This window comes from Salvelinus alpinus, chromosome 15, assembly GCF_045679555.1.
Source record: "Salvelinus alpinus chromosome 15, SLU_Salpinus.1, whole genome shotgun sequence".
NCBI classification, from domain to species: Eukaryota; Metazoa; Chordata; class Actinopteri; order Salmoniformes; family Salmonidae; genus Salvelinus; species Salvelinus alpinus.
Genome location: NC_092100.1, coordinates 32,867,663 through 32,886,423, shown reverse-complemented (window position 1 = coordinate 32,886,423; position 18,761 = coordinate 32,867,663). Strand labels below are relative to the sequence as shown.

Here is an 18,761-nt window from a genome sequence, read left to right as displayed (position 1 = left end):
GCAGAGCCCCCGACGACAGCCAGCCACTGTCTCCTACTCAGCTTGGATTAGTACAGCACCAGTCACAGAGTCAGACAGTCAACAGGGAGCTGGATGGACATGTTGGACATGATCACGTCATTGGAGACAATGTGATCGCTGATCACTACGTTTTGTGGAATTGGGTCATCACCAACAAACCTCCATTGCCACAATGGAGTTTTTTTTTTGAGGGGGGCGGGGGGTAAACAGAATAGGCCCAAATAAACCATTTAAAATATTTTCTCATGCCCCATCAAAATTAAAGTCAGACAGTGTAGGCTACAACACAATCTGGAATAAGTTATCCAGAATTCCAGAGGTACATGGGAAGCTAGCTGTGGCTATGACTTCCAGCTGTGTTTAGTAAAATCTTACAGCTGCTTGATGGCCTAATATAGCATCTTTAAAGTCAAAAGACAAGTCAACAGTAAAACATATAGTACTGATGAACCCTCTCAATGTATTCAAACCAAAATAGACTGGGTGCACAATGCAGACAACACAATGTGCAGTGATTATAAATACACTAATAAAAAGAAGCTTGTGAACATTCAAATACTAAGTAACAATGTATCTACAGTATATACAGTTGAAGTTGGAAGTTAACATACACTTAAGTTGGAGTCATGAAAACCACTCCACACATTTCTTGTTAACAAACTATAGTTTTGGCAAGTCGGATAGGACATCTACTTTGTGCATGACACAAGTAATTTTTCCAACAATTGTTTACGTACAGATTATTTCACTTATAATTCACTGTATCACAATTCCAGTGGGTCAGAAGTTTACATACATTAAGTTGACTGTGCCTTTTAAACAGCTTGGAAAATTCCAGAAAATGTCATGGCTTTAGAAGCTTCTGATAGGCTAATTGACATAATTTGAGTAAATTGGAGGTGTACCTGTGGATGTATTTCAAGGCCTACCTTCAAACTCAGTGCCTCTTTGCTTGACATCATGGGAAAATCAAAAGAAATCAGCCAAGACCTCAGAAAATAAATTGTAGACCTCCACAAGTCTGGTTCATCCTTGGGATCAATTTCCAAACGCCTGAAGGCACCACGTTCATCTGTACAAACAATAGTACGCAAGTATAAACACACGCAGCCGTCATTCTGCTCAGCAAGGAGATGCATTCGGTCTCCTAGAGATGAACGTACTTTGGTGCGAAAAGTGCAAATCAATCCCAGAACAACAGCAAAGGACCTTGTGAAGATGCTGGAGGAAACAGGTACAAAAGTATCTATATCCACAGTAAAACGAGTTTTATATCGACATAACCTGAAAGGCCGCTCAGCAAAGAAGAAGCCACTGCTCCAAAACCGCCATAAAAAAGACAGACTACGCTTTGCAACTGCAAATGGGGACAAAGATCATACTTTTTGGAGAAATGTCCTCTGATCTGATGAAACAAAAATAGAACTGTTTGGCCATAATGACCATGGTTATGTTTGGAGGAAAAAGGGGGAGGCTTGCAAGCCGAAGAACACCATCCCAACTGTGAAGCACGGGGTGGCAGCATCATGTTGTGGGGGTGCTTTGCTGCAGGAGGGACTGGTGCATCATGAGGCAGGAAAATGATGTGGATATATTGAGGCAACATCTAAAGACATCAACCAGGAAGTTAAAGCTTGGTCGCAAACGTGTCTTCCAAATGAACAATGACCCCAAGCACACTTCCAAAGTTGTGGCAAAATGGCTTAAGGACAACAAAGTCAAGGTATTGGAGTGGCCATCACAAAGCCCTGACCTCATCCTATAGAAAATTTGTGGGCAGAACTGAAAAAGCGTGTGCGAGCAAGAAGGCCTACAAACCTGATTCCTTTACACCAGCTCTGTCTGGAGGAATGGGCCAAAATTCACCCAACTCATTGTGGGAAGCTTGTGGAAGGCTACCCGAAACATTTGACCCAAGTTAAACAATTTAAAGGCAATGCTACCAAATACTAATTGAGTGTATGTAAACTTCTGACTCACTGGGAATGTGATGAAAGAAATAAAAAATAAAATAAATCATTCTCTTTACTATTATTCTGACATTTCATATTCTTAAAATAAAGGGGTGATCCTAACTGACCTAAGACAGGGAATATTTACTAGGATTAAACGTCAGGAATGGTGAAAAACTGAGTTTAAATATATTTGGCTAAAGTGTATGTAAACTTCCGACTTCAACTGTACACATTAATTTATCCCACAAGCATATGAAACCTAAATAACCTCCTGACCTATATTAGTGCAAGTGCCTTAATAAAAGATGAAGGTTTACAAACAAATGAGGTCAGGCAGTAATAGAAAACAAAAACGATACCACACCTATACTCTTGCAACACCAGAATCAATATGATGTATTCTTGGAACACCCTTGTTAGGCTACATAGATAAAAAACACCCACCCCCATCAGCTTATCTACTAAGTGAATTTCAAGGTCATGGCAAAGAAAGGACTAACATAAATCTTAATGGCCTACCAAAACATAGATAATGATCATAAACATGCCATTTCTCAACAATGCTAGTCCTCTATTAGCAAATAAGAGGAAAACATGCAGGTTGAAGCTAAAAATGCATTAGTCTGGCTTTACTAATATAATCAACCCTCTCATGCAGCAGCACTAGCTGTAAATAGTAGAAGCAGAGCCCTATAAGGATCAAATGTGGATTAGCATACTAGCTCCCTATCCCAGCCTAGTCAGTGTGAGGAGATTTTAACAAGCTCTAATAAGATTTAAAACAACCTCAGACCTATAACTGATTCCCTTGTCTAAGAGCATGCAAAAACCTAAGCTGTACATTAATTCATTGGATAGTCTTGCTGAAAGCAAAGCACAGCTCTTAACTTCTTACATACTCTTATTATTATTATGATATCATTTATACTTTTTGTACTAAAACAATATTTAAATGAGCTCCCAATGCATTACAATGGCAATAAAAGGCCCATAGACTTATGTACATTGGGACATTTAAAAAATATATACATATATATTTGGCCATGCATCTCCTCCTACACCATTTAAGCTATCAACACCAAAACAACATTGAGGTGTTCAATCTGACCCTACTTAGATTTTTTGCCAAAGGGATTTTGATACTATTTATACTTTTGTAACTACAGTATAACCCTTTTAAATGTGCATAAATTAACATGGTTTGAATGAGAATCATAGACATTCAGTGGTAGCTATTCAAAATGCTCCTGCTCCTTGGCAAATTAAGCAAGACCACCAACTTTAAAACATTCAGGCTAACCTAACTTCAAGTTCTTAAAAACTTGTATCAACTATATACATTTGCATAAATTACAATAAAATAACTCTAACAGTAACTCTTGAACCATTCAAACTAGAGACACCAAACCAACTTTCTCATGTTCAGGCTCTCCTAAACGTCAAATTATGTAGAAGGTTGATGAACTATAACTATATAAATCTGTATACATTAGAATAACATAACTCACCAACAGTAACTCTTGAAACCAACTTCACATGTTCAAGCTATCCTATCCAATCAATCCGTCCATTTAACTATTTTTTCTACTATAACCAGTCACTACCATTACTACTGCAGTTACTTCCACTACTGTAACTTATTTCAAAACCATAAATGCTTTTAAAAAGTTAGCAAGCAGACACATTTTCTTCAGTAAATGTACTTCTTTAGTTATGAATGTTAATTAAACAAATACATATGTAGGATCTTAATTTGTATTAACTATATTGTCACAGCAAAATAATCCTTCAGCAACAGGATTTGAACGTTTTGTCCATAATGTTGCTTGATCGGTGGTTGGGCCAAACGTAGGCTACATGAAAAGTGCAAAATTACCACATGTTAAGTGTGGGTTTTCAGTGAATTTATGTAAATCACAAAGCTCATCTGCAAATTCTTAGCAACAAAAGACTGATCAAATTAAGATCCTACATCTGTAAGTGACTGGCATGAGGAAGTAGGGTGAGAATAAATCCATCATCAGCGTTTTTCTGAGAAGGTGGGAGAGAGAAGGATGAAAGGTGTCATGTGCTTAAGAGGATATGCTGATGAATGCAATCTTTCCTTGGGTTCCTTTCTCTCATCTCTATACCCTCCACTTGTGCTCCACATTCATCCCCCCTTTCAATCCCTGTCTGATTAAAAGACAGGTCAATCTGCTGCAGGCCTGGGGCATGTCTCCTGGGGTCACCTCTAGTGTGTGGGTTCCAGGCCTCCCCCACCCATACTGTGTGCCTAGAGGTGACCCCAGGCAACATGCTCCGGGCCTGCCATACACTCTGTCGTATGCGAAGTGATACTTAGGGGCACTATAAAAGAGATTGTGTACACATCAACAAAATATATATTGTTGGCCATCTGGTAAAAACATGACAAGGATAGGGAGGATATCCCACTATAGAATATCCTTCATGTTCTGGTCTATACCATTACACGTATGAGGTTTGAACAACATGGGGCTAAATAAGCCTCTGAGCTGCAGTCACATCCACTAAAGATGACCGGATATATTCCATCCAGATATCATTCATTCCAAATCATATAAACAACAGCTCTCAATAGCAAATAACATTCAAGCCCCATGACTAAATTACAACCTACCACAAACATTAGCCCTTTACTAAGGCAGAAAGTCAAGGTCAGGTCTGTTAATTTAATCTGATTTCAATGCCGCTAAGCCGCATGTGCTATTTCTGAATTTAATGACATTCGAGTGAAACGCATCTTAATTGGAAAAGAGTAAATCAGAGGTTTGAAGAACAGCTTGCTAGCAGAGAGGCATTAATCAGCCATCATAAATACATCCTCAGTTAAGAGCCAGGCGTGATTTATCCACAGAACATGCAGCAGCAGCAAATGATGACCCATCTCTTTAACTACCCAGGGTTGTGAATACCAAACGAGACAGGAGATACATCACTCTGTCAGATGGATCATCACACTTATCATACATCTACAGTACATGTTTCACATAAATATCACATCTATAGCGCAGCCAGTGAGATGGTTTACTAACCTTAATCATAAAAAAAACGGCACTTTTTGTATGAGAAGGATTTCCAGGCTCCTGTGAACAGATGTAAAGTAGAGTAAACATCCTGTAATTACACATAACGTAATTATCTGTTCCTCTAATGTGCATTAAATACAAACCTGCGGTACATACAACTAAAGAAGGAACCTGCAAGTATGAATTTTGTTGGACGGTGTATACCATGTGTATCCTGTACATACGACTAATAAAACTTTAAACTTGGCTCACACAAAAGCAATGACAATCTACACATCACCTTCCTATTCTTTACATATCAAGATGTCCTTGTTTAACCCACTTCTGTTCTCGGAAAAGCCAGTTTGGCCTATTTGTGGGCTGAACTAAATACAACCACCATGATTAATCATCAATCTGAGGCTTTCACTCTAATATTCCTCTCTTCAAATACAAAGGCATCTTCAGACTGGCCTTGTGCCCATGAACAATGAACAGTGCAATAACAATAATAATTATTTTGGGAGTGTTTATATTTGTCCTGTTTAACTCTTGTACAAGTGTTCATTGTTCCAAGTGTGTAATGGAAATGTGTTTCTTGCATGTCCCAACTCCCGAGACACCCGCAGGGAGTGGGGTTACAGCCAGGGCCACCATTGTCCAGTGCCCCGGAGCAATTGGGGTTAAGTGCCTTGCTCAAGGGCACAGTGACATGTTACACCTTGTCTGCTCTGGGATTCGAACCAGCGACCTTTCGATTACTGGCCAAACCCACTAACCTCTCGGCTACCTACTGCCTCCATGTTTGGCCTTCTCTACTGACAATGCATTGCACACAATTTTACTCAGTACAGGGATATTTTAAGGTCATCAGGAGAGGCTTTGAAAGAACTGTCATACTTCGTGTTACAGTATGGAATAAAAGTCCCTAAGTAGGAGTGTTCTTGGTTGTGAATGCCGACTGCACTATAACTAAGGCAAACAGTTCAGCACTTGCGACGTTAAGCCACCAGCAAATTCACAATTTGACCCCTGCATATAAGAAGTATGTCTCAAACAGTAACGGGGAGCAGGCTGTTGTGTCTTCACTGATGCTAGCTCAGAGAGGATATTGGCTTTCCTCTAATGTCATTTCAAGATACAGATGCTGACAGAAATTGTCAATCTTACCCTTGTCGCAGGGGCAGGGAGAAAACAGCTCCTTTTACTCTAGCTAAAAATACCCAGAAAAGTAGAACGTCCTCCAGCACTGCTTCACAGGGATCCAAATAGACTCCCATCTCCCTAAGCATTTAAGAGGAAACCACTCTGCCATTTAGTAGAGCTAATATGATGGTTTCCCTCTACAAGAACCTCCATTTATACTTAAATTGAGCCAAAAATCTTTATTCCTAAGTCAAGAGGATAAATACATTAAATTAAGCTAATATAAAACACAGTAGAGGGTTTTGTAAGTACCGAGTAAAACAAAGTGTAAATCCTCTACAATCATTATGTAAGTGGTTCTAAAATGATACTTGCTCCACTTAAGACTACTTTCAAAAAGGAGCACAGCTTATTCTTTTACATTTCTCCAACTATAGTGCCTTCAGAAAGTATTCATACCCCGTGACTTATTCCACATTTTGTTGAGTTACATACTAAATTCGTAATGGATACAATACATTGTTTTCTCTCACCCATCTACATGTTACACCCCATAATGAAAAACTGAAAACATGTTTTTAGATATTTTAGCAAATTTATAGAAATGTATCAAAAACATAAACGTAGTGTCGGTCCCATGTTTCATGAGCTGAAATAACAGATCCCAGAAATGTTCCATACCTACAAAAAGCTTATTTCTCTCAAATGTTGTGCACAAATGTGTTTACATCCCCATTGATGAGCAATTCTCCTTTGCCAAGATAATCAATCCATCCACCTGACAGGTGTGACATATCAAGAAGCTGATTAAACAGCATGATCATTACACAGGTGCACCGTGTGCTGAGGACAATAAAAGGCCACTCTAAAATGTGCAGTTATGTCACACAACACAATGCCACAGATGTCTCAAGTTGAGGGAGCATGCAATAGGCACGTTGACTGCAGGAATGTCCACCAGAGCTGTTGCCAGAGAATTGAACGGTAATTTCTCTACCATAAGCCACCTCAAACATATTTTCAGAGAATTTGGCAGTACGTCCAACAGTCCAACCGCAGACCACGTGTATGGCGTTGTGTGGGCAAGAGGTTTGCTGATGTCAATGTTGTGAACAGAGATCCCCATGGTGGTGGGGTTAAGGTATGGGCAGGCATAAGCTATGGACAATGAATACAATTGTAGTTTATCGATGGCAATTTGAATGCACAGAGATACCGTGAAAATATGCTGAGGCCCATTGTCATGCCATTCATCCGCCGCCATCACCTCCAGTCCCTGTGCCCAAGAACACTAAGGTAACCTGCCTAAATAACTACTGACCCGTAGCACTCACGTCTGTAGCCATGAAATGCTTTGAAAGGCTGGTCATGGCTCATATCAATACCATTATTCCAGAAACCCTAGACCCACTCCAATTTGCATACCGCCACAACAGATCCACAGAGGATGCAATCTCTATTGCACGCCACACTGTCCTTTCACACCTGGACAAAAGGAACACCTATGTGAGAATGCTATTCATTGACTACAGCTCAGCGTTCAACACCATAGTGCCCTCAAAGCTCATCACTAAGCTAAGGACCCTGGGACTAAACACCTCCCTCTGCAACTGGATCCTGGACTTCTTGACGGGCCGCCCCCAGGTGGTAAGGGTAGATAACAATGCATCCACCACGCTGATCTTCAACAAGGGGGACCCTCAGGGGTGCGTGCTTAGTCCCCTCATGTACTCCCTGTTCACTCAACTCCAACACCATCATTAAGTTTACTGATGACACAACAATGGTAGGTCTGATCACCGACAATGATGAGACAGCCTATAGGGATGGGGTCAGAGACCTGACCGTGTGGTGAAAGGACAACAACCTCTCCCTCAACGTGATCAAGACAAAGGAGCAGGTTGAGAGCTTCAAGTTCCTTGGCGTCCACATCACCAACAAACTAACATGGTCCAAGCACACCAAGACAGTCGTGAAGAGGGCACGACAAAACCAATCCCCCTCAGGAGACTGAAAAGATTTGGCATGGGTCCTCAGATCCTCAAAAGGTTTTACAGCTGCACCATCGAGAACATCCTGATGGGTTGCATCACTGCCTGGTATGGCAACTGCTCGGCCTCCGACTGCAAGGCACTACTGAGTGTCATGACGCTGGCCTGGGGGTAGGTTTATGACAGTCATAAATACCTCTCCTCCCTTTTTTCCTCTTTCTACCCTACTGATGTGACTATTGAAAATCCCTTGGTTAACATAAAGATTCTGGGAACATCAGAAGGTGGGGGGAAATGAACCATATTTTGGTAATCCAACCAGTTGAACATATGCGTTGGTACTTAATGAATATTATGTCAGTTCGGTTGTCATCTGAGACATTCTCATCAATGATAGGATGACATAAACGGTACAGTGGAAAGTCTACACATTATAGTTATCAGATTCACATGGAATTGATGTGCAATTTAAATGTTTGAATATGAAATTATTTGTGAGGGGATGAAATGTGATTTTAGCTTCTAAAATGTGAGAATTGGGTTTTCATGAGTGAATTAGGCCCGACTCAGTGGCCCGCCCACGTGAAGATACATTGGTTATAAACTATGAAACACGCCCTCCTCTCCCTTCCTATATAAAGCCTTGACGACAATATAATTTCCTGTTCCGGGTACATTAGGATGACGATCCGATGTCAGAAGGGTTCAGATAATAACTACAGAACGAAGCCAACCTCAGTGTGAGCTTTGGTTGCGAATGGTATGAACTTTGAACTCTTATTCACTACAGAAGTGATACCTCCTAGCCGTTGAGTTAGCAACAGCAGCTGCAAACGTGGGCTAGGAAAGAACAGACAGAGTATCCCGTCTACCACACAACGACGTTACTACAACGTATCCAATTTACCACCAGAGACATTCTTCCGAGGACAGGAAGATCTCTGTTGGCCAACACGACCAGCATCTACGATCAACCTACCGAAGCGCAGCTCAGAGTAAATATTTCTTGCATTTTCCTTTTCTAAATGGGCGATCATTTAGAATTCATAAGATTCTGTATTTACGATAGAGTAGCTGCCTACGGCCCGATAGAGACATCGCTTCTCCCTTTGTTCTTCAGGTCTTCCCACTCTTTCACTCAAACCCAACCCACTTTTCTTTGTGTAACCAGCTGTCATATGTGTTCTGTCCGCTAGAGACATTTTCCTTTATGACATAATTTGTAATCAAGGTATGATTCATTCTGTGTATATGTAATTCTGTGTGATTAGTTAGGTATTTAGTAAATAAATAATTAAACCCAATTTTCTATTGCTGATTCAACTTGTTAGCCAGGGTTCGTGAAGATAACCAAGAATTTACAACTTTCAGATGAGACTGAAATAAGGTGACGATTAATATTGACTGCTATTGATGTAAAATATTACTAGGTCTTTAAGAGTTTATTCGGAAGATAACTGCTCTATAAATATTATTTTGTGGTGCCCCGACTTTCTAGTTAATTACATTTACATGATTAGCTCAATCAGGTAATATTAATTACAGAGACAGGATTTTATAGATTAGCATGTGATATCACTTAATCTGGCATAGCCAAAGACACGACAAGAGGGTAGTGCGTACGGCCCATTACATCATCGGGGCCAAGCGTCCTGCCATCCAGGACCTCTGTAGCAGGCGGTGTCAGAGGAAGGCCCTAAAAATTGTCAAAGACTCCAGCCACCCTAGTCATAGACTGTTCTCTCTGCTACCGCACGGCAAGTGCTACCGGAGCGCCAAGTCTAGGTCCAAGAGGCTTCTAAACAGGTAGAAAGAGGAGGAAGGGAAGCGCTACTAAGGTACACAATAGTACATTTTGGTAGACAGAATGTGCTCTCTGGTAAAAGGGAGTCCCTGACAAAGGCCATGCAGCCATAACGCGTCGAATTTTAAAACCTTTTTTTCCATTGAACATGCCATACAAATAAAGGCATTTTAATTAATTATATGAAGAGTGCCTTGGTCCTACTTTCTTTTTAAGGCTTCTACCCCTAAGCCATGAGACTCCTGAACAGCTAATCAAATGGCTACCCAGACTATTTGCATTGCCCCCCCCCCCCCTTCTACGCTGCTGCTACTCTCTGTTATTATCTATGCATAGTCACTTTAATAACTCTACCTACATATACATATTACCTCAATTACCTCAACACCGCTGCCCCCGCACATTGACTCTGTACCAGTACCCCCTGCTATTGTTATTTACTGCTGCTCTTTAATTATTTGTTATTCTTATCTCTTACTTTTCTTTAGTATTTTCTTAAAACTGCATTGTTGGTTAAGGGCTTGTAAGTAAGCATTTCACTATTTGGCTCATGTGACAAATACAATTTGATTTGATTTAATGTACGGCCCCATGTCACAAGGATCTGTACACAATTTCTGGAAGCTGAAAAAGTCCCAGTTCTTCAAAGGCCTGCATACTCACCAGACATGTCACCCAATGACATGTTTGGGATGCTCTGGATCGACCTGTACAGCAACGTGTTCCAGTTCCTGTCAATATCCAGCAACTTCGCACGCCATTGAAAGAGTGGGACAACTTTCCACAGGCCACAATCAACAGCCTTATCAACTCTATGTGAAGGACATGTGTCGTGCTGCATGGTCACATCAGATACTCACTGGTTTTCTGATCCAGAACCCTAACTTTAAAAAAATCTATATTATGTATCTGTGACCAACACATGTATATCTGCATTCCCAGTCATGTGAAATCCATAGATTACGGCCTAATTACATTTAAAATTGACTAATGTCCTTATATGAACTGAAACTTAGTAAAATCTTTGAAATTGTTGCATGTTGGTTTATATTTTTATTCAGCTTAGAAATCTCATTTATTCACACCTCTGAGTCAATACATGTTATTATCAACTTTGGCAATGATTACAGCTGTGAATCTTTCTGGGTAAGTCTAAGAGCTTTACAAATCTGGATTGTACAATATTTGCACATTATTATTTTTTGAAGTCTTCAAGCTGGTGGTTGATCATAGCTTGACAGCCATTTTCAAGTCTTGCCATATATTTTCAGGCTGATTTAAGTCAAAACTGTAACTAGGCCACATTCAATATCATCATAATAAGCAACTCCAGTGTACAGTATATTTGGCCTTGTGTTTTAGGTTATTGTCTTGCTGAAAGGTGAATTTGTCTCCCAGTGTCTGTTGGAAACAGAACCAGGTATTAATCTAGGATTTAGCCTGTGCTTCCGTTTCTTTTTATCCTAAAAAACTCCCTTGACTGGTGACAAGCATACCCATAACATGATACAGCCACCACCATGCTTGAAAATATGAAGAGTGGTACTCAGTGATGAGTTATGTTGGATTTGCCCCAAACATAATGCTTTGTATTCAGGACATATTTAATTTCTTTGCCACATTCTTTGCAGTTTTACTTTAGTGCCTTATTGCAAACAGGATGCATGTTTTGGAATATGTTTTATTCTGTACAGGCTTTCTTCTTTCACTGTCATTTAGATTAGTCTTGTGGAGTAACCACAATGTTGTTGATCTATCCTCAATTTTCTCCTATCACAGCCATTAAACTCTAACAATTTTAAAGGCACCATTGGCTTCATGGTGAAAACCCTGAGCAGTTTCCTTCCTCTCTGGCAACTGAGTTAGGAAAGACCTGTTTCTTTGTAGTGACCATCCAAAGTGTAATTAATAACTTCACCATGCTCAAAGGGATATTCAACGTCTACCAATAGGTGCCCTTCTTTGCGAGGCATTGGAAAACCTCCCATGTCAACATACAATCATTGGATAACAAAATAGACAAACTACGATCATGAATATCCAACCAACGGGACATTAAAAACCGTAATATCTTATGTTCACCGAGTCGTGGCTGAATAATGACATGGATAAAATACAGCTGGCGGGATTTATGCTGCATCGGCAAGATAGAACAGCTGCCTCCGGAAAGACAAGGGGTGGCGGTCTGTGTATATTTGTAAACAACAGCTGGTGCACGAAATCTAATATTAAGGAAGTCTCGAGGTGTTGATTGCCTGAGGTAGAGTATCTCATGAAGCTGTAGACCACACTATTTACCAAGAGAGTTGTCAATATTTCTCGTAGCTGTCTATTTACCACCACAAACCGATGCTAGCACTAAGTCTGCACTCAATGAGCTCTATAAGGCCATAAGCAAACAGGAAAACGCTCATCCAGAGGCGGCACTCCTAGTTGCCGAAGACTTTTTGCAGGGGAACTTAAATCCGTTTTACCTCATTTCTACCAGCATGTTAAATGTGCAACCAGAGGGGGGGAAAAATAAAAATAACTCTAGACCAACTTTACTCCACACACAGAGACACGTATAAAGCTCTCCCTCACACTCCATTTGGCAAATGTGACCATAATTCTATCCTCGTGATTCCTGCTTACAAACAAAAACTAAAGCAGGAAGCACCAGTGACTCGGTCAATAAAGAAGTGGACACATGATACAGATGCTAAGCTACAGGACTGTTTTGCTAGCACAGAATGGAATATGTTACAGGATTCTTCCAATGGCATTGAGGAGTACACCACATCTTTCACTGTCTTGAACGGCACCTCCGTACCTTCAGGCTCTGATCAGGCCCTACACCCAAACAAGGGCACTGCGTTCATCCACCTCTGGCCTGCTCGCCTCCCTACCTCTGAGGAAGTACAGTTCCCGCTCAGCCCAGTCAAAACTGTTCGCTGCTCTGGCACCCCAATGGTGGAACAAACTCCCTCACGACGCCAGGTCAGCGGAGTCAATCACCACCTTCCGGAGACACCTGAAACCCCACCTCTTTAAGGAATACCTAGGATAGGATAAAGTAATCCTTCTAACCCCCCCCCCCCTTAAAAGAGTTAGATGCACTATTGTAAAGTGGTTGTTCCACTGGATATCATAAGGTGAATGCACCAATTTGTAAGTCGCTCTGGATAAGAGCGTCTGCTAAATGACTTAAATGTAAATGTAATGTAAATGTCTTCATCAATAAGTGCGTTGATGACGCCGTCCTCACAGTGACCATACGTACATACCCCAACCAGAAGCCATGGCTTACAGGCAACATCCGTACTGAGCGATTATGTGACTTGTTAAGCACATTTTCACTCCTGAACTTATTTAGTCTTGCCATAACAAAGGGGTTGAATAGTTATTGACTCAAGACATTTCAGCTTCACATTTTTTATGAATTTGTTAACATTTAAATTAAACATAATTCCAATCCAATATTATAGGTCATTGTCTATAGGCCAGTGACACAAAATCTAAATTAAATACATTCTAAATTCAGGCTGTAACAACAAAATTTGGAAAAAGTCAAGGGGTGTGAATCCTGTCTGAAGGCACTGTAATTGCAGAACATTCAAAGAAAGTATAATATACTATGTAATGTTAAAATAATTCTAGAGGGAATAGATCAGGCACTTACAGGATACAGTATACTATAATAAAGCCTTGCTGGGCTCACTGTTAGACATGAAGAAACAGCATGTGACTTGGCCAAGGTAGAAGGAGCTACTAGAGGAGAAGAGACTAGAGCAGAGCTCCACCCAACAGCTGCAGTCAGTCAGTCAGTCACTGGACTGTACACCAAGGATGGTGGATAATTTAAGATGTGCCACTCAGGTCATCCCCAAAAAATGCTCAGTTCTGGTCTTCTTAACGAGGTTGCTCTCCAAAAGGCACCAACGCATTAGCAGCTGGGTCTGGTCTGCTTACTTCATTGACTGTATATGACCCAGAGAAAATTAGGGTGACGCTTCTTCAGTCTCTGTGTACAATCACACAGGGTCGTCATGGCCCCCAAGACTGACTGGATTCCCTGGCTCCACCCATCAAGACTGTGGGAGGGTATGTTTGGATTCCTCTCTTCAAGCCTGAGTGGTCCCTCTGGTCATAAGAGGGTAGAGAAATATGTTTTCAGAGCCCCTTAACTGGCTGATCCCTAAGCAGCATTAAAGTACAACATCGATTTTTCTTGATATAACATCTGGGATCTTGGATCCTTCGTAAATTTCTTCTACAAACCTGAAGTTGGTTTTATGTTTAAGTTAGTGATCTGACATAGTGAGTATGAGTGAGAGTCAGGAGTTCAGCTTGCATCTGCCACGCTATCTCGCCTTGCAACTCAGCCCACTCAGCGCAGCATGGGGTCATAGTTTGTGTGTGACTGAGAGACTAACACATTTCACAGATTACAACCCATTCAAAAGCTGACAACACCGGTATACAGTACATACAGTGGGGAGAACAAGTATTTGAAACACTGCCGATTTTGCAGGTTTTCCTACTTACAAAGCATGTAGAGGTCTGTAATGTTTATCATAGGTACACTTCAATTGTGAGAGACGGAATCTAAAACAAAAATCAATAAAATAAATAAAATGCAAATTAATTACTTAAAAATCATACAATGTGATTTTCTGGATTTTTGTTTTAGATTCCGTCTCTCACAATTGAAGTGTACCTATGATAAAAATTACAGACCTCTACATGCTTTGTAAGTAGGAAAACCTGCAAAATCGGCAGTGTATCAAATACTTGTTCTCCCCACTGTATGTAGCAGGTGAATAATACCATTGGTGAGCCGGATGATAAAGGATGTGGATGGATAGGTGTCTGACAGCATTAGTCAGAGGCAGTGGTACAGTAGGACTGACACAGATCATCCCCCCCTCATCTAGGGCTGGGTGGTAATCCATATTTTACTATCTAACAGTATTGATGCATGGACCAGTTTGGATATTTACCTTACCTTACATAACAGTATTTCAATGTTTTTTGTTTGTTAAATATAATATACATCAAAAAACAGTGATGAAACTTGATTATGGCAATCATCTGTTCTTACCGCCAGTAAAATACTGCTAACAGTTGAGAACTGCTCATTTGCTCACATGTAGTTTTTTCCATGAATAGTGCCTATGCTGCAGCGCTGGCGCTGAAGGTGCGCACATGAAAGTAAGCATGCATGGCGCAGATACAGTGCTGTACAGTATCTGAGCGCTGTTGGCTAGAGCGCACGTATACCCTACACAATGAGATTATTATGGACAAAAGAGCAAAAGTATTTGTTAAAACGGCAAACAAGTATTGATTCCCTTCAAACATTTAAAAATGATATGCTCTTTCACCTAGCAAGTTATGCATTTACAGTATCCATTTTTTGCTTTCCTATTGTACTAGCGATTGCTGGTTTGACTCAGAAAATGTATTAAACTCTTTTGTATCAATAAAAATTAAAAAAGGAAAGTATTGATGATCATGTCACCAGAATAAGATCCATGATATTTGTTGGAAAGGAGTATCAGGCTCATCACTTTGCACTTTCACCACCCTGAAGTTCGTCATCATTTATTTAATCTGTAGTCTAATAAACTGCATGATTTCCGGACGAGTCGTAGTGGGAGGACCACACAACATTACATCACGTGACACCAAGTTTATTTCGATATGATGGTTATTATATCAATATTTGCACATAAAATCTTTCCATCACGATATGATATTTTGTCCATATCACCCAGCTCTGCCCTCATCCTCAGGCCCTTGTCAGGATGATGTCCGCCAGTCAGGGAAAGCGCTGCTGTCTGCGAACACCACTGGGTTGGAGCAGCCCAGATATACAGTATTTGTAGGGCTATATTTACCGCAGTAACAAAAAGCTTAGAGAAAATGTGAGTATTTTGAGAAATTCAAGATCAAAACAGCTATTTTATGTTCCAGGCTATTTCCGTCATTGTTTCCATCTTCTCGAAAACAAAAGAGGACTCAAGTAACAAAATGACGTTGCTCTTTTCTCTGCTCCTGCAGTGAATCTGACTGGTGCGTGCTACACTAACTACAGTATGACACAGGTTGCAATTGGAGTAATATGCACTATTATTACCAGAGGAAGAGGATAGCCGTAGAGAGGAGCATCATGAAATGTGACTGTAATTAAGGAGAGATCATTGCTATGGCGGGCTTACAGAAACAAAACATCTAAGTCTAACATTTCTCTTTCTGAAAAGAAAGCAGCTCTAGAGCAAACATGCTTTTCCTCTGGGCTGATTCAAGTGGGCGTATGAAATCATTGCGCTGCTGCTTCCAAAGGCTAACAGACCGTTGGGATACTCCCTCTTCCAGTCTCTCACACACAGTAAAACCAGTACAGACACCATACATACTAGAGGTCGACCGATTAATCGGAACGGCCGATTAATTAGGGCCGGTTTCAAGTTTTCATAACAATCGGAAATCGGTATTTTTGGACACCGATTTGGCCGATATTTTTTTTTTTACACCTTTATTTAACTAGGCAAGTCAGTTAAGAACACATTCTTATTTTCAATGATGGCCTAGGAATGGTGGGTTAACCGCCTTGTTCAGGGGCAGAATGATAGAGTTTTACCTTGTCAGCTCGGGGATTCAATCTTGCAACCTTACGGTTAACTAGTCCAACGCTCTAACCACCTGCCTCTCATTGCACTCCACGAGGAGCCTGCTTGTTACACGAATGCAGTAAGAAGCCAAGGTAAGTTGCTAGCTAGCATTAAACTTCTCTTATAAAAAAGAATCAATCAATCATAATCACGAGTTAACTACACATGGTTGATGATATTACTAGTTTATCTAGCATGTCCTGCGTTGCATATAATCGATGCGGTGCACATTTGCGAAAAAGGACTGTCGTTGCTCCAACGTGTACCTAACCATAAACATCAATGCCTTTCTTAAAATCAATACACAAGTATATATTTTTAAACCTGCATATTTAGTTAATATTGCCTGCTAACATGAATTTATTTGTGTCACTTCTCTTGCAACAGAGTCAGGGAATATGCAGCAGTTTGGGCTGCCTGGCTCGTTGCGAACTGTGTGAAGACTATTTCCTCCTAACAAAGACAGCCAACTTCGCCAAACGGGGGATGATTTAACAAAAGAGCATTTGCAAAAAAAAGCACAATCGTACCTAACCATAAACATCAATGCCTTTCTTAAAATCAATACACATTAGTATATATTTTTAAACCTGCATATTTAGCTAAAAGAAATCCAGGTTAGCAGGCAATAATAACCAGGTGAAATTGTGTCACTTATCTTGCGTTCATTGCACGCAGAGTCAGGGTATAAGCAACAGTTTGGGCCGCCTGGCTCGTTGCGAACTATTTTGCCAGAATTTTATGTAATTATGACATAACATTGAAGGTTGGGCAATGTAACAGGAATATTTAGACTTATGGATGCCACCCGTTAGATAAAATACGGAACGGTTCCGTATTTCACTGAAGAATAAACGTTTTGTTTTTGAGATGATAGTTTCCGGATTCGAACATATTAATGACCTAAGGCTCGTATTTCTGTGTGTTATTATGTTATAATTAAGTCTATGATTTGATAGAGCAGTCTGACTGAGCGATGGTAGGCACCAGCAGGCTCGTAAGCATTCATTCAAACAGCAATTACGTGCGTTTTGCCAGCAGCTCTTCGCAATGCTTCAAGCATTGCGCTGTTTATGACTTCAAGCCTATCAACTCCCAAGATTAGGCTGGTGTAACTGATGTGAAATTGCTAGCTAATTAGCGTGGTGCGCGCTAATAGCGTTTCAAACGTCACTCGCTCTGAGACTTAGAGAAGTTGTTCCCCTTACTCTGCATGGGTAACGCTGCTTCGAGGGTGGCTGTTGTCGATGTGTTCCTGGTTCAAGCGAGGAGAGGGACGGAAGCTATAATGTTACACTGGCAATACTAAAGTGCCTATAAGAACATCCAATAGTCAAAGGTATATGAAATACAAATCGTATAGAGAGAAATATTCCTATAATTCCTATAATAACTACAACCTATAACTTCTTACCTGGGAATATTGAAGACTCACGTTAAAAGGAACCACCAGCTTTCATATGTTCTCATGTTCTGAGCAAGGAACTTAAACGTTAGCTTTCTTACATGGCACATATTGCACTTTTACTTTCTTCTCCAACACTTTGTTTTTGCATTATTTAAATCAAATTGAACATGTTTCATTATTTATTTGAGGCTAAATTGATTTTATTGATGTATTATATTAAGTTAAAATAAGTGTCCATTCAGTATTGTTGTAATTGTCATTATAACAAATAAATATTTTTATTTTATTTTAAATCGTCCGATTAATCGGTATCGGCTTTTTTTGGTCCTCCAATAATCGGTATCGATATCGCCGTTGAAAAAAACCTCTAATACAAACTCAATGTGCCTACAGAGCTTTCCCCTGCCCTCAGGGCACTTATACCTAACAAAAACACATACTGTACAGTACAGGATATTAGTGATTTACAAACAACAAAGCTTAGAGAAAATTATTCAGGGAATATTATACCAACTACTACAGTATGAATTGATAGTTTGACTGACTTACTAGTTGTTCATTGTTAAACATATGGGGAATCATCATTAATACGGCATTACATATATTAGATTAATCTGTGGGAGAGATGTACTTCCTCCTGCCTTTGGATCAGGAGACTGGGAGCATCAGAGCATTAGTATTTAGCAACATGCTCAGAGCATTGCCTCCCAGTCATATAAATCCTGGCCAATGTGTAATGTCCTGCAAATCA

The 18,761-nt window shown here is 40.3% G+C and overlaps 1 protein-coding gene across 5 annotated transcripts in view; it reads right to left on the bottom strand.

Moving 5' to 3' along the window:
- Positions 1-18,761, bottom strand: part of LOC139539931 (talin-2-like) — a 148,918-nt gene that overhangs the window by 86,238 nt on the left and 43,919 nt on the right. For 3 of the 5 annotated variants that reach the window (XM_071343342.1, XM_071343347.1, XM_071343345.1), the window contains one exon: positions 5,033-5,083. The exons of the other annotated variants lie outside the window; for them this stretch is intronic. The gene's annotated coding sequence lies outside the window, so the exon portion shown is untranslated. The remainder of the gene's footprint in view (positions 1-5,032; positions 5,084-18,761) is intronic. 5 annotated transcript variants of the gene reach the window in all.